Source organism: Miniopterus schreibersii (assembly GCF_964146895.1).
Source record: "Miniopterus schreibersii genome assembly, chromosome: 8".
Lineage (NCBI taxonomy): Eukaryota > Metazoa > Chordata > Mammalia > Chiroptera > Miniopteridae > Miniopterus > Miniopterus schreibersii.
Window position 1 is genome coordinate 39,733,612 of NC_138109.1, and position 26,968 is coordinate 39,760,579.

The 26,968-nt window shown below is 41.3% G+C and overlaps 1 protein-coding gene and 1 pseudogene across 3 annotated transcripts in view; one reads left to right on the forward strand and one right to left on the reverse strand.

The window, feature by feature from the left end:
* ROR1 (receptor tyrosine kinase like orphan receptor 1) overlaps window positions 1-26,968 on the forward strand; it is a 346,156-nt gene that overhangs the window by 49,698 nt on the left and 269,490 nt on the right. The window lies entirely within an intron of this gene.
* Window positions 1,476-3,498, reverse strand: LOC308560371 (large ribosomal subunit protein uL23 pseudogene; annotated as a pseudogene). Its single transcript has 2 exons — window positions 3,472-3,498; window positions 1,476-1,970 (listed from the first exon to the last, which is right to left on the reverse strand). The product of its transcript is annotated as a large ribosomal subunit protein uL23 pseudogene (transcript).

Genomic DNA, 26,968 nt, shown 5'->3' on the forward strand with positions numbered 1-26,968 from the left:
TGAGGTGTGATAGACCATTCTTGGAGTTTTATCAGTGACAAACTAGATGTGTCTAGAAATGAGCAAGCTGGGAAGAGAGAAGGCATGAGAATGGTCTTTAAATAATATAGAGGGCTGCCATGAGGAAGGATTGCTTTGTCTTGTGGGCTTCCAGGCCCTGTGAACAGAAGCTCCCAGGGCCCAGTGTTCTGCTTTTGACAGAGAAGAACCTCAGAATGGTACCCAGGGATGATGAGTTCTCCAGGCTCTGGCTGGCTGCTCTGGGATGGGTGAGGACAGGGAGGAGTCAGGCATGGTTTTGGAGGTTCTTCCTTTAAAGTTACCTCCTCCCCTTTAAAAAATATATCTTTATTTATTTCAGAGAGAGGGAGAGAGAGATAGAAACACCAATGACGAGAGTCACTAATTGGCTGCCTCCTGCATGCCCCCGACTGGGGATCAAACCCACAACCCAGGCATGTGCCCTGTCCGGGAATCGAACCGGGATCTCCTGGATCCCCAGGTCGATACTCAACCACTGAGCCACTCCCAGCCAGGCAGTTACCCCCTTTTATAAAATTTTTATATATTGATTTGAGAGGGGGGGGGGGAGAGAGAGAGAGAGAGAGAGAGAGAGAGAGAGAGAGAGAGGGGCATTGATTTATTAGTCCACTTACTTATGGATTCATTGGTTGGTTCTTGTATGTGCCCTGGCCAGGGGTCAAACCCCCAACCTTGGTGTATGGGGACAATGCTCTAACCAACTGAGATACCTGGCCAGGGCCCCCTCCCCCCTTTTAAAGGTAGTGTTCATAGACAGATAACTGCAGGGCTGACCAGAGTACGTCTCACGCAAAAACAACCCGTGGTTTTCCAGCAGTGCTTGGACTTTTGCTTGCCTTTTCTTTAGTGGTCTAAAAGAATAGCTTGCACATGTACATATTTACACATTGATTTCTTTAGTTATGCCTTGAACACTGGAAATATAAAGGCGTGTTTTACAAATATTTATGACTTCTGGTAAGCTTAGGAATAGTGAAATCACATCAGTGCTTTCCACCCAGAGCCCCACTTTTCTGGTTTTTTTTTTCTTCCTCTTTTTTTTAAAAAAATCAGGGAGAAAGCTGATTTTTAAAATCAGCTAAAAGTTGCTGATCTGGCTTTAATTTCTAATATCCTGTATAGCTTTTGTCCTCTCTACTCTGACTAGTCTGTTAAGCTCTTGTAATAGGGAGATGTCACTCTAACATAATGATGTGTGAGTTTAGGTTTCTATTCAATGTTACTATTAAGGATAGAAGATATTTCAAATAGTTGATTTCATTAAATTGGTTTTCCCTCTAACCATAGAAGAGGTACCACTGTTCACATGCCGAATCTTAACAAAACTGTAAAAAAATTAAAAATGGCATATTGTCCTGGCAATTATCTTGCTCTGGTGCTTTAAAATGAATTTTTAATTTTTTTACAGTGTAAAATTTTTATATTGAGAATTATTAGCCAGCTAGACTCAATTTAGTGATCCCAATTTTGTTGGCAACTTGCAAAGCTTCATAGTCAGGACCCAGTCGAACATATGCCTTCTCTCCCTCAGGCCTGACCGGGGTGTTGACCTTGGCCATGTCAGTGTCCTAGAGCTTCTTCACAGCCTGTTCCATCTGGTGCTTGTTGGCCTTGACATCCACAGTGAACACAGATGGATTGCTGTCCTCTGTCTTCCTCATGGCCGACTCCGTCGTCAGGGGGAACTTGATGATGGCAGAGTGGTCCAGCTTGTTTCTCCTGGGGGCGCTCTTCTGAGGATAGTTAGGCTGCCTTTGGAACCTCAGTGTCTTGGGCCGGCTGTAAGAAAGTGGTGACATGTGGATCTTTCTGTGTGTGTGTCCATGGATACCTTTCAGCGCTGCTTTCTTTATCTTCAAAGCTTTTGCTTTGGCTTCGGCTTTGGCTTTGGGAGGGGCAGGAGCTTCCTTCTTCCCTTTTGGCACCGTCTTCGTGAAAAAGGTTGAATATTATGTTTGTTTTGTTTCTATGAAGAGCACAAGTGATTTAAGCTTGCTCTTAAGGTGATTTTTCCAAAACCAGGGGTCATTAAATTTCTTTCGAGATTTGTTCTCCTTTCCTTCTAGCTCTCTGGAAAATGTGGATGGTCTTTTCCACATGGAGTTCTTGAGCTGTGTGTATTGGCTCTAAAAGCACATGGGACAGGGACTGCTGGCTCTGAGATCAGAGGCCGAGGGCAGTGATGGGCTGGTCTGAACTCGTAGATAATGCCGAGAAGGAATTGGGCTGGCATTGCCATTTTCCCCACTCACTAGCCTACATAGACTATCCTGTTTGGAACACAACTCTAATCAGCATTTCTTTCCTCCTTGTCTGATGGACATGGTTGCAGATGGCAAGCACATGAGGCAATCGCTGATGTAGGTTGCCCCAACTGGTTAGTCTCCCTCCATAAGCCCGACTCACCAGTTGATTTCACCTCCTTTCTCCCCTAAAGCCATATAACTTCAAATAAGGCGGTCCCATCTATTTTGGTGCTTTTCTCTCTTTCTTAGCCTTGCATAATGGAAAGAGCATGGGTTCCAGAAGCCTGGGTGACTTAATCTCTCTGAACCTTTGCTTATTTATTTTAAAAATGTTGTCAATCATCTCTCACTACCAGGGCTGTTGAAAAAACATCACATAAAGTGTCTATTATAGTGCCAGGCATAAACAAGGCCTTCGGGAGCTGGAATACACACAAATTTACCAATTACTTTTGTGTGTGTGAGTAGGCCGATTATTTTAATTCCAGTTGACATGTCTTCAGAACAAAAAGACCAGTTGATGCGATTTCTTCTTTGTGCCAGGCTCTGTCCTAGGTCCAGGGGCTTCAGAGATGAGTAAGAGGAAGTCCCTGCCTATGAAGGCACTGCCAGTTTTACTCAACTCCATCCATTCAACAAACATAATTTGGTACCTACTGTGTAGGAAAGCCCTGTGCCCGTGGGGAGTACACTGAGATGACTCAGTCACTAATCCATTCCACATTTGTAGGTCAAGTGTTGTGTGCCAGGTGTTATGAGCACTGTGTGTAGAAAGCATGTTAGAGAGTCCCTCCCTCTGAGAAGCTCAGTGCAATAAAATATACCTAAAGGTGGGAAAAGTGGATGGAAAGAGAATATGATTTGGTTGTGAAAAGCCACCTGCTTTGCGTAGGATTATAGACTGCATATGGCAATGCAGATTGCATTTTTCTAAGTGCATATTCAGGTCTTGAGACTTTGGGCTTCATTGAAGTAGTGCTCTCATTTTATAGCTGAGGAAAAAGAGCTTGGGAGTGGTTAATATATCACATATTTTAGGTAAAAGTGAAGCTGATACTAGCCCCACAGCACCTTTTATTTGTGTAGTGACTGAAGTTGAAAACACTCAGTGTTTCTTCTTGATCCTATTGTCATTATTAGCAGATCTGCAACTTGCTCTGTAAACCATCACATTCCATCCTACCAACACCTCCCTTGGGATCAGGACCATTATGGCCTTAAGGAGCTTCCACAAGGTCATGCAACTCTACCGAGTTAGGATATGGACTCAGGTCTGTCGGATTTGAGTCCAAGCCTTTAGTCTCTGTACCATACCCCATATATCCCATCCATGATTCATCCTCATTGTAGTATCTGAAGGCTATTGTAAGCTTTTGAGACAGTTTGTAGAAAAGACACATGTAATGAGTGGGTTTTTAGGACCTTCTTATCTGATCCAGTAGGAAAGGTAATTCATGAACAGTAATTGAGTCTATAGGTGTTGGAATGCCATGTGAGTCAAGCTATAAGTAGGGAAATAAGCTATGATCAAAAAAGCTCTATACCTAGTTTCTTAAGATTTCATAATCAGAGGGATAATTTGAGTATAAAAAGACCTCTGCAGATAGTCCAAGAGATGATACCCAAGCTCAGAGAGCATAAAAGGAAAGCGGAACAGGCATTGTAGATTTTCCTTGGCTCCATGATGTCTTATTGCAGAATTTCTGCACTTAGCACAGACCAAACCTGAAGTTAATTTCTTAAAAATCACTGATGCCTTATTTAACGTGCTTAAAATTCCGAAGGTGGCTGCTCCACAGCCAAACAAAAATACCCCCTGGCTCCTTTGTGACCACTAATGCAATTGACTTTCCACCTTTTAGCCCCACCCCCTTCTTCCTCTTTGTTTCCCAATTAAGTCATGTTTATTTTATAAGAAGCTTATGGGCCTGTTGAGTTGATATTGCCGAAGGCTGACAACCACATCGAGGCACCTCTTACAGTGATGGAGTATGTGAGCGTGTTTGAATGTTCTGTTAACCAGCATCAAGACACTGGAGCTCTGTCCTGGGTGAGTGGCAGGCGAGGCTCGGCTGCACTTGGCCAGAGCAGCAGGGAACTAATGGAATGTTTCTGCTCCCCTCAAAGAAAGGTAGTCAGGAATCTGTACTTCCCACTGAACTCCAATTTCCATTCTGCTTTGAAATGCTGCTTGCTCTGTCAGTGAGAGCCATATGACAAATGTTCAGTATGTCAGATTTGTTTTCCTTTTAAGCTACATATGAATTTGACTGCCAGAGTAGGGCTGCGTTAATTTCCCGAAGCCCTTCTGATAATTGTGTTCTTTTTTTAAAAAAATGTGCATACTATTATTCTTTTTGGGGTTGTGTTATGACTGGTGTTTTTAAAGTGGTTAGAGGATTACTGGTTGCATATGGGGTGATGTGTACATGATGCCCATTCCCAGATGTAAACAGCTGCTCAAGTTCATTATATAGTTTGCATAGCTATACTGCTTGTTTCACCAGACTCTACTCAGTAATTTCCGGCTGGCAGGGTAGGCGTTTTTTTCTTCAACTAAGTTAAATATGGATATGTTTTTCTAAAAAGCAGCATTAGTTTTATCATATTGATATTTAATTGATAAGTAATTCTTCTGTGGCTGGCAGAAGAAAGTGTATCTCTAACCATGCATGGGTTAAGTTACTCTTCCTGTCGTGTTTGTATGGTGACTAGTTCACATGCTAACTGGTTACCTGTACCACCCATTCAGAGTTTCAAAGGTCGTATCTATATGCCTAGGATGCTTGTGATTAAGTTATCCTCACCTATAAAAACTGGTTGATTAGTTTAGAGGAGAGACAGCAGAGTGGATAGGGAAGCCAGGTCTTTATTACTAAGAGGAGCTATTTTTGGAATGTTTTTGGTAAAAGAAGTCTGTCTTTATATCATCTATCTATCTGTCTATCATCTACCTGTCTATGTATCTATCTATATGTATCTATCATCTATCTGTCTAATAAACATTTAAGAAATATAAGAGATTAATACTTTCAGCAAAGAACTCTGAAAGTGTTAAGTAGAGACAGAGTATTAGGTGAGCTCGTAGAGCTGTTCTCCTGGTCTCCTCCATCTCTCCATATCCTCCTCTTGTTGTTTTTAAATTAGTTTATTGCAATAAAAAATGTACAGATAATAATATATCCATCAGAGAAAATAGAGGAATATTGAGAGTGTAAAAAACGATCTAATCTCCTTTAGGTTCACATTATAAACATAAATAATAACTTTTCAACATTTTGGTATATCCTTCCAGCCTCTTTGGTCCAATGTATTTTTTAAAATTCCATAAATGTGATCATCTTGGACATACTATTTTGCATCAAACTTTTTTCACTTACTGTAAAAATATTATTTTTTCTAAGTCTTTATAAATACTGTCTTTGATGTCTGTGAAATTACACTGAGTGGGCACAGCCTATGTGGTTTATTGAGGCATTGCTTAATGGTTGGATATTTAGGGTATTTCTCCTTTACTGTCTTTGAAAACGAAACAACAGCAACAAAAAACTTGGTTGAAGTCCAACATGACCTAACACAGTGGCTATATATCTTAGCAGTCTGTTGTATTATTCACATGGAAATAGGGAGGGAAAGCCCTCTGCATCGGGGAGGAGTGTATATTAAACTCTAATTGAGGAAGTGTTTATGAACAGCCAACAGATCAGTAAGAAATGAGGGTTGGTAAATGGAGTCATTTTATTTCATAAAGGTACCTCAGAGCTTCAAGCTCCACAGCCCTCGATTTTGAGTTAGATTGGATTTCATGGGTCAGTCCACTATGCTCTGTGATTTTTCCTTCCATGGAGACATTAAATCTTCCTTACTCAATCTGCAGAATCTATGAAACAGGATCCCAGCCAACCTAGAAAAGTCTACTTGCCTGTTCAGATATTTATGAATAATCTTTCAATACCGAGTAGAAGACTAGTTGTAGGCTGAAGGTAAATGCTGCCAAAGATCCTGTTCTTTTTCTTCAAAAATATAAGCCATAAAAATTGCATTCTCTTCTCCCCGAGGAGGCAATTTGGCATCAGCCAGACAGCCTGGGTTTACTTCCTGCTCCATCACTTTCTGCTGGGGGACCCGGGGCAATTATTTGACTTGTCTAGGGGTCCGTTTTCTCATCCAGAAAATGGGAATAATCCTACTCATTCATAGGTTTGTTGGGATGCTTTAAATAAATTAAAACACATTAGAGGCTCAGTATTATTAAGTATTATTTTTTTCACCAGACTTTGAAAGTTTTGCATTTCTAGTGCTTTAGACCATTTCAATGGTCTTCCTAACATGTTCTTCAGTGCCCCTCAGCGAGTGACTCTTCTCTGAGTACTTCTTCCCCACCGGCTTATGATAATGATAACAATACTAGCCACCACTTTTTAGGGGAGTACTATATGTCTGGTACTCTACATGTATTACAAAGTGTAATTCTCATCACCATTTATGAGATATACTTTTTTAAATTTTATTATCCCCTTTTCACAGTTGAGGAAACAAAAGGTTATAAAGGTTAAGTAACTTGCTCAAGATCATAGAATTGCTAAGTGTGACTCTGGGAACTAAATTCTGGTCTGGTTTAATTCCTACCACTCTGCTTTTGTAAATTCCTTTAAGGGGGCTACTTCTATACTTTTTAAGATCCCTGACAGCTTTTAGTACACTTACTTGAACATACTAGGTCCTCAGTAAGTATTTTTTTAAATGAATGAATGAATGAAGTGATCCCTTGGGTAAGAAAACTAGAATTTTTCTCTAGTAAGAAAACCAACACTACCTTTTAGTGACCATGAAATTATGAGCCTTAGAATTGTGTTTTGCTTCTGAACAGAACATTTCCCGTGAGAGAAGGATAGATTTGTAATTATCTGCATGTGAACTGGTTGTATTTCATGTGAAACAAATCTAGACCCTGTGTATTTGAGGTCGTGATCTGAGAAAATCTAGATTAGTATTACATAGGTAAATTAAAGCAATTTTAATTTAAACAAAGGCTATAACTAAGTCTAGGTCTGGTTTGGGGTATTTGTTTAACAGGACATTTATTAGCATATACATTGTGTTAAGCCCTCTGCTGGGCACTCAGGGTTTAAGGATGAATAAGATGATTCCTTTGAATGCTCTGCCCTTGGCTCCCTGGGGGCCCAGCACTCTTTTTATTGGCTGGGTAGAGAATTTTTTGCACTCATGGTTTTAGCTACCCCTTGATGCTAAGAATTGTGAGGGATTTGAGATTTTACTCTACTTGCAAATAAATTAGTTAGCCTGCCAGTTTCATGGATGCCGGCAGAAGACAGGTCTTCTGCCGGCATCCATGAAATTCCTGGGCTAGAGACAAAGGAATTTATTACTCATAGCAATAGCAGTAGCCAAAGTATCAGCATTTTCTTGCGCCAGTCCACTTGGGGTGTCATGAAGGGGCCAGATGACACCTATATGTGCAGTGCCTTGTGTTACAGGAGAGAAACCCTGAGCTTAGGAAACCCAAATCTTTTATATTGGACATTAAGTATGCTTTTCCCTTTGCTCCAGAGGAAAACCGTATCTTCCAAGGCTGTTGTTTATATACACATCTTTAAAAAGATAGTTTGGAACCAAGGGCAGCTAGCGCTTTGCTCACAATCTGTACAGAAATTCAAGAGACCTACATAGAATTATCTCCCAACAAATATGTCTAACATCTGTACCCTGTATTTCTTCCTTGCATCATTAGATCAGGCAACCACATCACTCACTGGAATATTGCAACAGCTTCTTAACTGGCCTCCCTAACTCTTCAAAATCAGTCCCCACACCTTGCTGGGGTGGCCCCTGAGACAGATCTGACTGCATCGCCCTCCTGCTTTAACCCTTCACTGCCGCCTCACCGTCTGTGGGAAGAGCCCAGCCTCCTTAGCATGGCACTGATGGGGTTCTCAGAGCAGCCCCTGCTCACCCTTCTCACCTCAGGGAGAGGCAGTGTATCAGAGTGGTTACCTCCTTTACTACCCAAGCTACCTAACCTAGGCAACCCCAGTTTCCTCATTTGTAACATTAAGATGATGGAGCCTACCTGCTTGGGTTAGTGTGAAATCAGGTCAACCTCCCCCATAGTAAGCCCTCAGTCAGTGTTGCCTGTTCAGGTTGTGTCTGTCCACTCTGCCTCATACTTGGCGGTCTGGCCACACGGTTATGTGTCCACTCTGCGTTGCTTTTTACACGGCTAGTGCCTTTGCTCCGGCCTTAGGCCATTCCCCATTGCCTGGGTTCAGGCTGCTGAGACACAGCCCCTCTTCCTTGCTCTTGGATACACTGCATGTGTCAGTCATTGGGCTGGCATGTGTTAGTGAGTCAGTTACTGCCGCTAGACTATGAACCGCGTGAGGATGGGGCTGTCTTATTTATCTTTATTTTGCCAGCACATAGCACTTGTTGAAAAAAAAGTTGATGAATACATGAAAGAATAAAAGGAGTTCACAGCCTTCTGGGGTGTTTGGAAGCTGGGGAAGAGGGATGGAAGGCAGTTAAGTAGCTTGATAACAGTGAAGGGAATCTGAGTAAGTGTTGGGCTGAGGTGAAAATTAGGCCCTATAGGAGTCCAGTGCAGAGTGTTCTTGTTCAGTGTGGTTCATGTGGTTTGGACGTCTGTTTAAAGTTATCTATTGAATGAAAGCAAGCAGCCCCCTCTATGCGATTCTAATTATTCCCTTTCCTAAAAGAAGCTATTGCAAATGAAAGGTCATGTAATCTGCCTCCTTGTAAGACTTGCAGTTCCTCAGACTACAATGGATTCTCTGTTACCTGGTGGAGCGGTTAAAATGGAACTTCTTTTTAATTAAATCGTCTCTGCAACAGAAAGTGACTTTATCCCTCTTCCTGAAGTCCCCCAGGTCTCCAAGGCCTGGCTCAGATCACCCTCCTTGAATTTACTGTCCCACTGATACACTGGGCATTGTGTGTTATAATTGTATGTGAGCATGTCTAGTTCCCTAATGAGATTGAGGCTCTTTGGGAATTTATATTTTTTTTCCTGAAATGTTTAATGTTGTGCTTTTGAATGAGGAAAGCCTTCCACATCCTTTTATTGACTGACCTGGGATTCTCCATATATGTGATAACAACTTCTGAATAATTTGATCACAGCCCTAATCTCAGCATTCCAATGAGCTTCTCTAGGACTGCAGGTCCCCCACGATAGCAGCTTCCCAGTGCATGCTATTCAATGTTTAATCTACAAATTTTACTACTTTTGAAATAAGAAAAACTTGTAAGCAGTTTCTATATATATTAAAAGCTATTTGGAAAATACTGATAAACAGGCAAAAAAACACACTAAAATAACCTAGTATCCAAACGTAGTGACAACTACTTTTAGTATTTAGAGTCTGTCTCTGGCCTTTCTTTACTTTATGTTATTGTTTCTCTCTCTGCTTCTTTCTCTCTCAACATAAATGAAATCATATTTTACCACTTATCTGCAACCTGTCTTTTCTCCTTAACATTAATAGATATTTATTAAAAATGATGGTGCTAAAGAATTCCTTGGAGCCTGCGATTTCAGCTCTTGACCCACCATTTTATCTTCTCACAACCCTTCCTTTCTTGATTTTCTGTTTGTCTGGATTGGTTCACTGTTGTGTTCTGATCTTTGATACCTGCATGCATCTTGCTAATAAGCTCCAGTTTTTTGGAGTGTCTGCTGTGCCCCAAATACTTGTGTGTGTTTTACACACTTTAAAAATCTATTTTCTGATTATTTGAAATATCCAAAATATTTGTAATGTCCATTTTATAGAGGAGGAATTTGGCCTAGGGGTTTAATAACTATAAAAGATCACTAAGGTAGAACTCGATCTTACAGTCTTTATGCCCAACACCTTCTCTCACGTGTGAAATTGCCACCCTTCCTTCACACTACATACTTAATTTCCAACTCTTGGAATTTTGGCTTTTAGGAACTATGTCTAATCAGCTTTTGGCTCTATGATGTCCCTGTAAAGTCACCACAACCCCTGGGTTAGCATAGTAAATTTCAGATGCATCACGTGTGTGTGTGTTTGAGAAAAGTTGTGGCTCTTGCTTTTATTCCTCATGGTGCTGAGGTGGACTGCCCCTCACATCTGTTTTCAACCCCCCACCCTCAATTCCAGAGTTATATTCTATTAACTCAATGCACCTTTTCTTTGTAATACATGTCAGTTTTTCTTCCAGCCACCTGCACAGTCTCTGGCTCTCTCTCTGGCTTGCTCTCAAGGCTGTGAGTAAGTTCTTTGTGTGTTTGCTGTTTTTGATAACCTTAGCCCAAGATTTAATGTCAAGGTGGGGGCCCTATTAAAGATGCTATTAATCATCCCGTCTTTGTTTGAAGATTTCCTTGTTGGCAAGCAGGCTGATAGAAGTAGCTGTGTGTTTCCCAGCCAGATGTACTGGTAGCCAGGATGGGGGCATTCAGCCGAATCACATTCCTATCATTATTTGGCAAAGAAAGGGCCACTGAGATTAATAGGATGATCCTTGCATGTGATCTGGATTCATCAGCTGAATCATAGAGCCTCCGTGTTGGAAAGGACCTTAAAACCATCTACTACAACTGCATGATTTTATACTTGAGGAAACTGAGGCAGGAGATAAAGGGATTATAGGATGTCAAGGCTGCAAGGGGCTTTTGCCACGACCTAGCTCTTTGTTTTATGGGGAAAACCAGTGAGGCCTCGAGAAGTGAAGTAACACTTCTAATGTCACACAGCTAGCTCCTGCAGTGAGGAGTCTACTGGATCCCTGACATCAGGCCCAAGAGGAGTGACCTGAGATAAGCCTGCGCCCATCCGTCTCTAGAGGGGGGCCTGTGGGATTTGGCTGGTGCAGGAGCCACCTCTCACACTCCTGTGCTGTGGGGCACATTTAGTTCTGGTCGGAGAGAAGGAAGTTTCTTTCAGTAGGATATAGATGGGAGGAGTACCCTGGTGTCCCCTTCAAGGTGACTCTCAAGGGTCCCTGGTTGAACTTTCAGTCCAGTGTTCTTGCTTCTGACCCCTCAGCCCTACAGAAGTCTTTTGCTGCCTTGATAGATGGGACTTCCAGGGAGTGGGCAAGAGGTGCTGCTGGTGGGCAAGAGATGCTGGTTGCCTGCTTTGGGGCCACAAGTCTTTAGAGGATTCCAACTTTGCAGCGAAGGCAGTGCTTGCCGCATCCCCTCCGTGGTGGGAGACAAGTGATTTCCACGTGCTTTACAAAGCATCCCACCCAAGAGCTCCTACTTATCCTTCACGACCTCGCTCATTTATACCAATTCACTGTTTTGTTTTGTTTTCAGGGTTCAAACCTATTGATTGAGTTAAGAGAAAGATGAGGTTTGTAAAGAGGTCTTTCTGGTCCTTCCAGTACTAAAGCCCCTTGGACAAGGGCCAGGGAGATTCATCTCGCAGAGATTCCTGTGCTCTAGGTGGTGGTGGAGGCTTCCTGCCAGAAGGATCTGAGGCAGGGGACGCGGATGCTGCCCTACTGGCGTCTCCATGTGTCTGGCAGCTCAACAAAGAACTTCTGTCTGCCCTACAAGGCCGGGGGCGGGGTTGTGGGGGACACTTCAAGCGAAAGTCACCATAATTTAGCAACTTGGTAATTAAACTCTAATAGATGAATTAAAGAAAACACATTACTGAAATATTAAAATACAGCTGCTATTGTTTCTTCTTACAGATCTGCGGCTTTCCACACACCTTCTTTGTTTCAGGCCTTGATTCAGACATAATCACTGCAGGAAATAAGTCCCATGTGTTTACTCATCGGTTAGACAATGTATGTGATGATTCTTTTGGGATGGGGAGAAATAAAAGGTAGCGTCTTCAAATGCTGTGAGGTGGTAAGCGGCGCCCCCTCAATATCAGGGGTAAACAAAACTCCCGGGAGAGGGGCTTGCGGAGCCCCGTTCGGCTCATCTGGTGTGGAAACCACCAGCGCCAAGTGGAAGGGAAAACTTCAGGGCGATATTGCTGAGGTGGGCCATCAACTTGGACTTAGGGATTGATTTATTTCCTCGCATGCTCTGAGAAAATGCCACTTGTCGCTTTCTGTTATTAATAAAGAGGTCACTTTATCATTAGGCCTTTGAATCTGCATTTAATGGCTAAAGCAGATGGTTATAATTTCTGGCTCAGTGTGGCCACCTTATTAATAAAAAAGAACTGATGGAAAGGAAAAGGCTTCTTCATTTTTAACTCCAGAAGCACAACACAAATGTTTTCCAGCCTTTCTTTGTGTGCAGAGCAGACCTAGTGGCTGCAGTAAGATCCTGTTACACATTTGAAAAAAAGACTTTTGCAGAGTGAAGGTAACTCCATTTGAATCCTCCTTCTGTTAAACTTTAAAGGGACACTGTAAATATACACCCTGTCCCCGCCTCTCTTCGTGGAGAGGGTATTTTGAAGGAAGCTCTAGGATTATATTTAAAAGTAAATTAATATTTTAATAACATAAAGAAGAAAGTATAAAAACACCCACCTCATTTCAGATAGTGGAGGTCTGTGGTCCTTTCTAAAATGATTCTCTTTGCTTACACAATTTTAAACTGCTTTTTTGGATTTAATTACTAGGTTCATGTGTCTTATTTTGGTTCTTTTTAAATTCACTTGAATTTTTGTGGAGGGGGGGAGGCAAAATGTATGGTAGTGAATTTCTGCTCCATTTTACCGAGTCTGTATACTCCCATATAACTGGTCCATACAATGGTCAGGAATTTGAAATGATGATCTCACTGGCAATTTTTTGTTATCCTGGGAATTCTTCTCCTAAGGTTCAAAAGAGCACTTTAGTTGACTAACTTAACTTAAGACAACAATTTTCAACCTTTTTCATCTCATGGTGCATATAAATTACTAAAATTCTGCAGTGCACCAAAATATATATATATATTTTTTGCTGATCTGACCCCAAAAAAGGGTATAATTTGGATTCATTCACACTGGATGGCTATTGTTGTGTTGGCTGTTGTCATTTTTTAATTTGACCATCTAAAAGAAAAGAGGTTAGTGCTCCTGACTAAATAGCCAGGTAGTGCATGTTTAAAAAATTCTTTGGCACACTGGTTGAAAATCGCTGCTCTAAGACATTTATATTTTAGTCTGTTGCCATATCCTGGGATCTGTTATGGCAATGAAGTTCCCCTTTAGATAAATAGAATGTGATAGCTGTGCTGTCCTGCCTCTGAAATAAGGAAGAGGCACAGAATCTTATGGATAAAAAAATATACAAGAGTTACTTTGTTCATGTGTTTTCAGTTTTTTCCCTGCTAATGATGCCATTAAGAAGAACTCTCCATGGATCCATATTTAGAAATAGTTTGAATTTCAAATTATTAACAATAACTTTGTTTTTTCCATTCTTATTAATCAAAGACATGTATAACCACCCATTTAGTTCCTTTGGTCATTTATTTGTTTGTCTATTCATTCACTTCTTCAACATTTAGCTTGTGTTACTTTTCACCAGGCGCTGTGCAGGGGCACCAGGACTCAGAGGGGTTGAGATGACCATCAGGCTTGATAAAATGCCCAAATTAGTGGGTGGGTCATTTTATTCCTACCTTTTCAGACTCCTGGATAGCCAGACCAGTCCATGGCAAAGCTATCTTGGGTGTTTTGGTGTGTTTTTTTCAAATTTTCAAATATCTTAAGTATATAAAACACATATACACAGAACCAGAGACTCGTTTCAAATACAAACATTTTGCCATATTTGCTTTTTAAAGGCAACAAAGCATTACAGATACAATTGAAGTTCTCCACGCACCCTTCTAAATTGTGTTCCTTTTCTTCTCCAGAGATAATATCTCAGCTAAATTTAATGCCTTTCCTTCCTATACATGCTTTTCTGTTTTTGCTATGTAAGTGTAAATCCACTAATGATACATGGTATATAGCTCTGCTGATTTTTAAACTTCAAATAAGCGGTAACTTGCTGTACCTGGCCTTTGACAGCTTGCTTTTGGTATTTAACCTTGTTAATTTAGGAACTGCATGTTAATCAAGGAAGTTATTGTAGCTGCTGTCCAGTAACTATTCTATTGTGTGACCATTTCACGATGAATGCATTCATTCTCCTGTTTTTACTTTTCCTGTATTATAAACAATGCTGCTGTGAGAAATTCTGACCTGTCTTCTTGTGAATGTGTCGGAAAATTCCCTAGGCAACACCTAGGAGTACAAAGGAGTGTGTGTGTCCTTGGCTCACCTAGATGCGCCTGAATCGTGCTCCAAATGCCTTGTGCCTGCAGTATCTGAGTTCCTGTTGCTCCTCGCTTTTTCTAATTCTTGGTATTGGAAATAGTTTTAGTTTTTGTTTATTTGATAAGTATGAAATAAACTATTATCATTTGGATGTATAAAGATGTGTATAAAGATGTCAAAAGTTGAGTAAAGATGTTGAGCAAGCCCTGCTGGTGTGGCCCAGTGGTTGAGCACTGACCTATGAACCAGGAGGTCATTGTTTGATTCCCGGTCAGGGCACATGCTGAGTTCGTGGGCTCGATCCCCAGAAGGGAGCTTGCAGGAGGCAGCTGATCAATGATTCTCATCATTGTTGTTTTTTTCTCTCTAAAGATGTTGGGCAAGACTGGAGATTTCTCTTTTCCTCCTGGTCTAGCTATAGTCTAGGGCAGATGTGGGTTTCTGGTTGGTAGGGTCATCCTCATCAAAGCCTGCTTTGGCCTTAATTAGTTTGCTATGCATCTACTGTACACAGAACACATTTTTATGGACCCTTCTAAGGTAAGCGAAGATGCACCATCCAAAATCATAGGACCTATGTTGGTTGGTAGCAGTGGTCGCTATGGCCTGATTATAGTGGCTTCATTGTAAGAGACCGGGGTCTCTCCTTAGCTGAGACTGCTGCCAGCCTGTCTCTTTGGGCTTAGAGTTCTCACCCATAAAACCAGGGGTTGTCTTACTCATTTTTTCTTCACATGCTGATTATTATTTCTTTTCAAAACCCCGTGTTTCTGGTCATATCCCATGGCACTTTAAAATGTTTTTGAAGCACTAATTCTTGATTTGACTTGAGAACAGAAGAACTTAGTGCAGCAGCCATTGCTAACCAAAGAACAGTTAAAAATGCCTTCGAACTTGCAATCTAAATTAAAATTATGTAGGAAAAGATCACCATCACTCATGCAAAAAGACAGTAGGGAAGAAACAATAATGCATAGACTATGAGTGATTACCTCCCTGATTGCCCTGCTTTCCAAACTTTCTTTAATGGTCACATAGTAATACTCTTGGAATAAAATAATAAACACATGCAAACAATTATATGCTCATTTGGTAGGAAAAAAGAATGTGATTTACACAAAACATGTGTTGGGCAAAGGGGGGAACACCTGTACGTGACAAATGATTTGTGATAATTTCTTAGATAATTCCTATAATCCTTTCCTGGGTTCCAGTTGGTGGGTGACAAGTGTCTCTCCCTCTGTGTTACTGTTGGAAAGGTTCAGGGAAGATGGAAAACAACCAGCCCGGCATCTTACCTAAAAGCAGTGGCCAAGCTGAGCGTAGAACAACTTGAGCTTCTCCTAGTAGGTTTTAATACCAAAGAAGAAGGTGGGAAACAGAACTGGAGAGATTTTAACCATTAGGTCATATAGATTATTTTGTCCCAAAGGTGTCTGACAAACCCTTACTGTTCCTCAGAGGTCACAAGAAGAGTGGAAATAATCATAATGCCTATCACATAGTGAGGGTCAAATACCTGTTTTCTTTCCATGCCGGGATCACCAGGGAATGCAGGAATAACTATGCCGAGTGAGAGTGAGGGCCTGGGTAAGGCTAAGAAACTTGCCCCATGTGGGGAGCTAAGCTAATCAGTGGTGTTGCCTGGATGCCCCCCTTGTCTGTTCCACTCTTCTGAGGCAGGCGTGCGCACCCTTGCCCAGGGATGCCCTCCTTAGATAGAGCTGAAAGCTGCCCCCCAGCTTCTCCACACATTTGTTATCCTGCCCTCCTGAGCGCTTAGCATCAGCAGTCTGCTCCCTCTTTCACATGACAGCCCTTCAGACCACTGAAGCTGTTGTCTTGTTCACTTCTCTACCATCCCCCGCCCCCCCACCTCAGTCTTGTCATTTCTGAAAAGCTGGGAGAGGTGTTTTTGTTCACAGATGCCTTGGGAAATTTAATGGTTTTTAGACTCATGCTGAGTTTGTCCAGATGTGCCAATATTTGTCTTATAGGATATAAATTAATTGTCCAGAAGAGGAAGAAACCTTTGTAGGCACTTACTCACTAATGCAAACCAGTTCCTTTGGGTATTGATGGAAGGGAAAAAAATTCAAAAATGAACCAGATCGTTTTCACTGGGAGAGTGTAGTTGTTGAATTCACATCCTACTTTTAGGACAAATCTGGAGCATGACAGTTCGGTATTACCACATACTTTAACCAGGGGAAACTCAGGCTGACACGTGTAATAGAGCCCAGCTTTTATGTGATGGAGAAAGTGTGATACTCTTACATTTTATTACCAAGCTCTATGGCCCAGTGTTTACAGCATAAGATGGCAAAGAAATGAGAATCTCTGAGATTTAGAAGAGTATTATTATTATTAGATAAATAATTGTGACAGTGTTGAATAAGGTTTAAATATATGGAATAGCACAAACTTTTTTTAAAAATGTTGTTTTCTATTGATTCTAGAGAAAGGAAGTGCTAGGGAGGGAGAGAGAGGGAGAAACATCCATATGAGAAAGAAACATCAATCGGTTGCCTCCCTTCATGCACCCAAACCAGGTATTGAACCCATAACCTGGGTATGTGCCCTGACCAAGAATCAACAACATTCAACCAACTGACCCACACCGGCCAGGGCGGGAGAGCACAAACTTTTAAGGAGAGGGATCTAAGAATAAAATGTTGTAATGTTGTCAGTGCCTGGCATATATGCACCTGAGTTCTCTTCGAGAGCCAGGATGGAGAAAGATGTTCAGTGTGGATTAACCTCAAGATATTAATAATAGTAACAACCCCTCTATCCTCACCATCATAGCCACCGACTGCAGCAACAGCTACTTCTAGTGTTTTTTTTGAAATCCTATCATGTGCCTGGCAATGTGCTTTTGCACTCAGTTATCTTACTTGATTCTCAAAACTTAGGAAGGTGGTACTATTGTGAGCTTCATCTTACAGACGAGAAACTGAGAAGTGTCCTGTCCAAGATCATGTATCTTATGTGTGGCAGAGCGAGAGTCTTAGCTCAGGGTTTACTCCTATACCTTGTTTCTTTTCTCAGCAAAATAGACTGTAAATTGAACATTAAACAGTGCACTGGGGACACATTAAGGAATCTTTAAGTGTAAAGGGAACATGAATGAAAACTTTCCCAGTATGAGGTTTTCTTAGTGAGATACTCATTCTTAGTAAAAATATTAAACCAAGGCCTATTTATAAGGTATCATTTCCACATCCAGTTGTATCTTTCCTATATTAGCATAATTCTCTGTTGAAACCATGTCACAAATTAGTTCACTCTAAGAAATAGATAAAGGCAATATGATTTAATGCGAAGATGGCCAACTTCATGTGGGATGACTTGAATTTTAATTAGCACTACCCCGAACCCTCCCTGTGGCCTTGGTCCAGCCTCTCACTCTCTCGGTGTTCCCATCTGTAAAATGGGAGTGTTGGACTCTGTCATCATGAAACTTCCTGCTAGCTTTGCATAATGCATCATGCCTGCTAACTTCAGGAAAAAGAAAATGTCTTTTTTTTTTTTTCATGAAAATATCAGATAACCAACCTCCTGCCAATCACCTGCTTTGGATTTTTTACTCACAGGCTTTATTCTAAGAATATATGACGTATCATTGTCTCGCTGCCCATCTATCTAAGCCATTCTCCTACGGATTTGTCAGGGATTATCTAAATCTTAGCACCATTTAGGTGTGGCTGATTGCCTGGTAGCTGCCTTCTTCCTTGCATGGATTAGTGAACTAAAATCCAGTGAAAAAACTGCTTGGCTTCCTGCTGCTTTTCTTGGTGGACTTGTCTGTTTATTTCCAGCAGCTCTTTGTGGCAGTCAAATCTGGAAGCAGGACAGGGTAGAGATTTTACAAAGAGGTGACAGTTTATGTCTTGCGAATTTCTCCTCTGTTTCCTGTCTTCAGCAGAGTTGGCCGCCCCTTCTCACAGCACTTGAACACACATCCTTTAGAGCGTGCCTTGTAGGGTGGCCAAGAGCCATCTTTCTCTTTTGCCTTCGCTGGATTATAACCCGTCAGGGGTAGAGACAGAACATGCTGTGTTTCGCTGGTGTCTCGTAGGTAGTTGCTGTTCAATAAATGGTGAGTGAATGAATAAGGAGAGAACAAATGACATTTCTAAATATATGCTAATGAACACTGCTTCAAGTTGTACGAAAAATATCCGCTTGTTCAGATGTTTCCTCTTTGACCATTTGTAGCCTGATCTCTCCAGCCTGACATAATCTTTTCCTCTTCTCTAAACAGTTAAGTGTGCTATTTTTGGGGTAATTAATTAAATAGTGCCTCATGACATTTTTTTTCTGTTCTATAATATTTTCTGGTATTCACATATTTTATGACCTTATTTTCTTTTTTATTATAATTTGTTTCTATAGAAAGGTTATAAATTATTTGAGGACAGGGATAAATATTAATATTTATTAATATATATATTTAAAAATTAAATGTAATTATGTATTAATAATTTATTTTAAAAACATAATTAAGTATTAATACTTCATTTTTCAATTCTATTTTCTCTGTGTTTTATTTTGGGTAGTTTTGATTTTTGTTTTCAAGTTCACTAATCTTTATCTTCTACAGTGTTTAATCTGATATTAATTTAATCCAGTGCATTTTTCATCTCATACACTGTAAATTTCACCTCTAGAATTTGGGTCTTTTTATATCTTCAGTGTCTCCACCTATTTTTGAACATATAGGATATAGTTATAAGAGCTGTTTTAATGTCCTTGTCTGCTAATTCTAACACCTGTGTCAAATCTGGGTGAGTTTTGATTGGTTGATTTTTCTTCTCATCAGAGGTCATACTGTCCTGCTTTTTATATGCTTGGTAATTTTTGATTGATTTTACCTTGTTGGATGCTGGATATGTTTGTATCTCTCTAAATATTCTTTGTTCTGGGATGTAGTTATTAGAAGCAGTTTGATTCTTTTGGGTCTTGCTCTTAAGATGTTTTAGGCAGAACTGGTACAGTGCTCGGTCTTGGGCTAATTACTCCCTATGACAGAAACAAGTCCCTCCTATGTACTCTGTCCAGTGCTTGGGGAATAGTGATGTTTTTTCCACAGCCTTGGGTGGTTGCCTTGCATGCATACACTGATCAGTATTCCACCGAATATTGAGAACTTCTTGTGGGTCTCTGGGGAGCTCTCCCTTCTCTGGTATTCTGTCTTTTTTTTAAAAAAAACAACTGATTAATATTTATTGATAAAATATAAAAATCCAGGTTCCTTAAATCTATACAGTTACTCCAGATATTTGGCTCTGGTACTCTGTCTGGCAAACTCTAGTTGCTTTGGTCTCCCTGGCCCGTTGTCTGCATTTACTCAAGTCAGGAAGTCCACTCGGGTTTCCCCTGCTCCTAAACACCTTGACTTGGACCGCCTCACAGGTGGTAAGCTGGGGGATTCATAGAACTCTGTGTGTTTCCCTTCTCTCAGAGATCACTGTCCATCGCTGCCTCTTATCCTGGTCTTTACAACTGTCTCTGTTACTCCATCTTGGCCAGAAGTGGAAGTGATCCATTTTATTTTTCTATCTAGAGTCATCCTTCATCTCCAGCTTCCAAACCTTGCCATCCCTGACTCTCCATGAGGCTGGGTGAGGAGTACGTCCTCTGTGTTCCTGTCACATCTGCGGGCACCAGCACAGCATTCATCTCCTTGCATTGTTATTGGAATTTTTACCCTTTCTCCATGAGATTTTATATCCTGAGGGCAGGGAATGTCTTTTATCTCTGGATTTCCAACACCTAAAATAGTTCCAACCATTTAACAGTTGCTCAGTAAGCATTTGTTGAATGAATGAATGAATGAAGAAATAGGATTTAATTTTCCAAGCATCGGTTTATGAACAACTTTCAGAGCTTTTTTTTTTTTAACAGAAAAGAGTAACTATGTGTTTTTATATATGTACTTGAAGTCTCTTTTAAATTTCTAGATAATTTATGGCTTATACCTGGTTTTTATCTGTTTATTTTTTTAGCCTCTCATTTGAAGGTGGTCAATAAAAACCACCTAATTAATGCTTGAAATAAAACATGAAAGTAAAGGAACTAAGAATAGAATAATCATAGTATAGATAAACAAAATGAACACTAACTTTCAGTGACTCATTTTATGATTGAGTCTCACGTGTGGAGTATCCCAAGTCTGAAATTCGCTGAGGTGGTGGTCTTATCTCAAGTGTCTTTTCCATGTTGGATGTACTTGGATATCAGTTATCTAAGGAGACCGTAGCTGGTCTGCAAATAGCTGTGAGTCTGTGCATTCTTATCAACTGGAGACAATTGACAGTGGATATGTGCCATGGAGGCCATGGTCAAGTGCAAGTCCATACTATATTTGGGTCTTTTGGAGTCGGTAGAGTGAACCATATATGGTAAGCCTCTTAAGACTATCTTGCTCTGTTTCCTCAGCAGCTCTTGGTTACTAGAGGTGCCTCTGGAGTCTCCCCCCTGCCCTCCCCCCACCCCATCCTCTTGCACAGTTGGCATGATGGAAGTGGCTTGAAGCTCCTTCTTCTAGATTCAGTGCTTTTTATTTTTTTATTGCAGTAGGGACAGTGAGCTCTAACTTGGGCACACAGCAACCCTCTCCCCTTCCTCCCCAACCTAATTTAAAAGGTAGCTAGCTATCTGCCTCTGAGGTTGAACCATACTGACCGGCTACCAATACACAGACACGTGGAGTCACTGAATCTGTTATCTCTCACTTATCGGCTTTTCCTTTAAGGCTTAATGTAGGCCAAATGCTTATTTCCCCAAGATGGTGTTCTCTTCACTTAAAGTACAGTCTTCTGCTTTTCATTGTTTTTACTGCCCTGGCCTGGTGATCTAGTTGTTTAAAGTCATCTCTGTCCTTCCTCCTTCTAATCCATGGCCAAGGCGGGGGGTGGCTTTAATTAACAGGAACACTCTGCATTAGCTAAGCGATTTCTCATTCCACCTCTCAGTTATTGATGAACCCCTTCCTGATGCACAAATGAAGACTGGGTCTGTTTTGCACAACGATTCTGTGGCTACACCAAGATTAGACCTTGCTAGTTCTAAAAATCTGTCTCTTTGCTTTAAAGAGTAAACTCGATTGCCTCCAAAACTACTAGTTGAGTTTAACTTTCAAGTGTACTTTGTATTTAAATCTGATGATAGTGTTGTTTTTCCTTTTGTCTTGTTTAGATGATGGTGTTGGACTTTTTTCTTTGCAGGTCTGGTGAAGCTGCCCCAACTGTGACCTAGACAGCAAGCTTCTTGATGCTGTCAAGAACACTAATTAAGATATTTATTTGTGGGGAGCCGGCTGGCTGCCCCTCATGAATAGTCTCCCTGGTAGGGTGCTGCGCTCCCCACATTTATTCTCTTGCTGTAAATGTTTATGATACTTGTCGTTGTGTCTATTAGATGGTAAGCTCTGTTATCTCCCGCTGTAATGAGTGCAGCACTCTGTACATACAGAAATATATGATGACTGTGTGAATGTCTGAGCGAATAACCAGCATATATTTATATTGTTACTGGTTTTAAAGTGTCCAGGTTACTGGTCTAAATGTATGCAGTCTTGGGATGTGCAATGGAATAATCGAATAGGAAATTAGACTGTGCTTGTTAGGAGAGCCCAAGGCCTTAGGGAGACTTCGTACAAATTAGAAGAGGTGCCCCTTCCATTTTGTGTCTGCCATCCCATGCCACTTTTGCCCTCACTTGCTCCGTGTTGGGTGCCCATCTGCAGGGCACAGTCAGCACAGTTGTATGAGGACTTTTGTTAACTGACTGCCTAGGGGTTTTGGTGTCCAGTGGTTTTAAGGAGGGCGGTTGCCCATTGTCCTAGTCAATGTTTCCTTGAAGAGCAGGCCCCATGAAGATGAGGATCTTCCTCATTCTGTCTTTGGGATTCTTTTTTGATGCTGTTGTCTGCCTTCCCAACTTCACATTCATTTTTTCTGCGACATTTGTCTGTTTTGTTGAAGACATGGAGCAAAATGCTGTGTGCCTTCCTGCTCCCAGCAGTGTCATTAGCTTCCCCCATTTTCATGAAGTGAAGGCCAACCGCCCATCCTGGTGTTTGAGGTCCCACGGGCCTTACTCTAGCTATGTGGTCACATTTCTCTGTATTCCCCCACAGGCACCCTCTGACCTGACTTTGCTCTTCTCCTCAGGCCATTGATGACAACAGGTTCAGCACTCATACCCCTTGGCCATTGCCCATGTGGCTCCCTTTGTCCGAATGCCCTCCACTCCTCTAGAAATTCTGTAGAAGCCTTTCTGTTCTTGAATGGCCACCTTAAGTAGCCACTTTTCATTAAGGATATGCCATTCACTCCCTCTCAGCCTCTTGAATTATTTTACAAAGCCTGTTTGATTTGTTAAATTAAATGTTAAATATATAATTAATGTTGATTCCTTAGAACGGTGCCCAGCCCATTCTTCACATGCAGTCCTCAGAGTCCTTAGCTATTATTACTTTCCTTGAATCATTTTAGTCATTCATTCATTCATTCATTCATTCATTCATTCATTCATTCAACAAACAAACATCCCCTCTGCAGGTGCTGCTCCAGGTCTGGGGATTCAGAACTGTGTAAGATGTGAGGAATCCAGGGCACAGAAGGGTTAAGAAAATGGTCTAAGTGGTAGAGCTTTGAGCTGAACCCAGGCTTGTCAGAGAGCAGAAGCCACATTTCTCCTCATCATGTAGCATCATGATATGTCATGTGTCCAAACATGTGAAGATCCCTGGCACACAAGGTCAGAGTAAATAGCTGTCATTATTATTATTACTATTATTGTCCAAAAATTCAGGCCTTTCTTCATCACACTGCCTAAAACCAAGTAATATACATCATATTCAAACTTTATTGGATTTTATTGGTTGTGCTTAATAGCATAATATCTTAAAATGGGAGAAGTAAGGGCAATATAAAATAGCAGCCAGAGAGGCCAGCTAGTTAAAGAGATTCTGTATTGGAAAGTTGGAAAGAAGTTAAAAAGAATTGAAGGGTATGATCTGGTGGTTGGCAACATTTGAAAATATTCTAGTTAGCAGATAGTGTTTTTTGAGCAAAAGAAATAGAGATGACAAATAACTCAGTTACATGGGGATCCCTTATAATAGTGATAAACAGGGAGGAAGTTGCAATCTTTAAAGTTCAAAAAAGAAATTGTCCTTCTAGCATCTCTTGCCCTACTTTGACACAAAGTTGGTTATGACCAAAAGATTCTCATTTGCCTGATGAAGTTTTGAGTGAATTTCTGTCCCAGAAAAGAAAAGATTTTCTGTCTTTGGAAAGGAGCTTCATCCAGGGGAAGTGCCCAGCTCTCCTGGAGAAATCTGGGACTGCTGAGATAGAAACTTCCATCCTTCCACCACCCCCACCCCCACCCCGGTGTTTCACCAGCAGGAGGACATTATTGAAACTCTGTGATGAAACAAAGCTGCACACTGAGAGGTGGCTGCCAGCACTTTTATCTTTATGATTCTCTTGAGTCTGGGGGAGAAATAATTAAATGCTGCATATGCAAATGGAGAGTAACATTTTCCATTTTGCTAATAAGCAGTCCTTCGGTTTTCTTTTGGATTTCCTGCCTCTCTGTTTTGGATAGTGCTCTGTTCCAGCCTGCATGAGTATCCAATCTTCAGGAGGGCCAGAAAGCCAGGCTTGGTGTTACATTCTGCAACAGTGCCAGTGACTCTAGGAGTCAGCTCTAGAGAAAATACCACTGCACTGCTGTCCAGTACGTTGAACTAACTGACTATGCTTGGGAAGAAGATACTAGAAACCACACCTCAGCCTCCTTCACCGTTAGGCTTGCTGGAAGTTGTCTCCTAGAAAATAGTTTCTGCTTTCCTGGACTCCTTTTTCTAGTGTCCATGTCTGTAGAGGGGTTTGTGATCACCTTGTTGCAGGAAACCTGAGAGATATACTCTGTAATTCTAGTTGTGATGAGGGCCCTCAGCAATAAAGCAGAAAACGATCAGGATGTTGTGAAGATGTTCAGAAGGTTTTGGGCAGATCTCGGAAGACAGGTGTTCATTCCAGTTAGCTAGGAGGTCACTATTGGGTTTTCTGTAGCAATAATATAGGGCTTTGGAGGTAGAGTGGCCCTTCCTGACAAGTCTAGGGTTGATTTTATGTATTTACTGTGGTTTATTAAAATAAAATTTTAAGATGGCATAGTCTATAAAGTGAATATTAGTGACATTTTAATTCAGCTTAAGCAATAAATAACAGTATCATATAATTTTCATTATCTTTTTTTCCTTTTTTTTTTTTGTATTTCAGGATTTTTCATGCTTAGAAATGCATTTTGCTTTATAGTAGGCAGGATATTTTTCACTATGTTTTCTTTTTGCTCTGGGTCTGATTCATCTGCCAACTGTCTTGACTTTCTGTCTCCCGTAACCTGGCTGATCTTCCTGTGGCCGTGGAAGAGGCCCTTTGAAAGAGTTTTGAGTAAAGAAAGCTGGCAGCTAGGGAGTCATGGCCAGGCTCCATGGCTCCTTGCTAATTCCAGCTTGAAGCTACTGCTGCCTCTTGCACCCTTGACCTGCCATTGATTGAGCATCTCTCTCTTTTTCTTAGTGTGAATTCTGCCCCTTGCTGCAGGTGGTATTTGTCTTTTAACTCTGATATAAACATATGGCCCCTTTGTGCCTCCGTGTCTTCGTCTGTACAATGGGCTTTATTTCCTGACTTACTTCAAGGTTACCATGAGGAGTATATGATAATTGAAGAAGCCTTTTCAAAGTTATGAAGTGTAATATAAACATAAAGCAACATACAATTAACTAGCTTTTATGATTTAGTTCTATTTTGTGACCTCATACGATTTGACTCCTTTTAGCTCTGTCGAGGAGAGCATCTCGTCTCTTCATCTTCTTTTAGAAGAGTTAAATGCTGCCCAATGTCACAAAGCAAGTTGGAAGTAGGACAAGAGCTCAGGTCTCCTGACACAGAATTCTCAGGTTTCAGGTCTGCTTTACTTTCTCATTCCTACCGCCTTTTGGTGAGTGAGATGATTATCTCCCTTCAGCCTTTAAATGGTACTTCAGAAGACACAGAGGACGCTGCGTTGCTTTTTGTTCTTTTGAGCCCTTATGCATTGTTGCCCCCCCCCCCCCCCCCCCCCCCCCCCCGTGTCTCCATGTGCTGGCCTGGCGTGAAGGGAGGAAGACATAGATGACAAATTTCTGGCTTCCAGGGGTTGGCAGTTTAGTGAAAGGACGCTGATGAGCAAACACGTCTAAGAATCTGAGTTTTCATCTCTGTTACTCACAGGGTCTGTCTGGGAAAGTCATGTACTTCCCTGGGTTTAGGTTTCCCAGCTGCCCAGTGAAAGGACTGGACTGGATGTACAGGGTCACAATCACTGGGGTCTCTTCTAATTTGTCACCATCAATGGGTCGCGGCCAAGCCTTCACAAGCTGAAATGAAGGAAAACTATTAATCTGATGGCGTATTTTTCTTAATCATTATTGTGGTAAACTTCACAGGCTAACTGTAGTTTCTAACTCCCAGTTAGAAACCTAGATGGTGATACTTGTTCATTTAACCAGGTCAACTTTGTAAAGAAAACAGAAATGGACATGAGCTACTATTCTCTGCAGTCCTGTAGTGTTTTTCTGATATGAACTATTCTATTTCATCATCTTCCATTTTCCTTAAAAAGGACCCTAGATAGCAATAGCTAACATTTATTTAGTGTTTGCTTATGTGCTAGGTAGGTGTTCTAAGTGCTTTCCGTATAAAGACTCCTTTAATCTTTACAACATTTTTGAAGTAGGTGTTATTATCAATGCCTTTCATAGACATAAGGAAATGGAGGCACAGTGGAGTAAGTAAGACTTGTTCAAGATCGCACAGCTGGTAGCAGACAGAAGCAGGGCTGGAACTCGGGCGGTCATCCTCTGGGAGCCACACTGTTCATGGCTGGACCATCGACCGAATGAAAGCTGCTCATTCTTAGCTCACATCTGAGAAACTGGAGACTTGCCTGTAATGAGGCCGCAAGATAAGAAAGCAGTTACATCATTTTACTTTCTGCTCTAAACTTGGCCAGATCCCCAGGTGGAAGGGTTCTTGCTAGGTGCAAGGGCTCTAAATCTGGATTCCATGTCTCAGGTGACTAATGAACCCTTGGAAACTGTATGTAAATTGTATTTATGTGTCCATGTGTGTTGTTTTGGTGTGAGTGGAGGCGGGCTGTTGGATGGTTCCCTGCATATTATCAGAGGGGCCCTCTCCCTGTTGCTGGCAGAATTCTAGCTGTGCAGGTCCCTGTCAGCATGTTCTGGGACTGGAAGTTTGGGTATAATGACCCACTGAACAATTTAGTGGCTGTGGGAACCTAGGAGAACCAGACTTTCCAAGTGTCCCTCTACCTCTCAGAGCTTTGTGACTGAGGCACAATTGGACAATG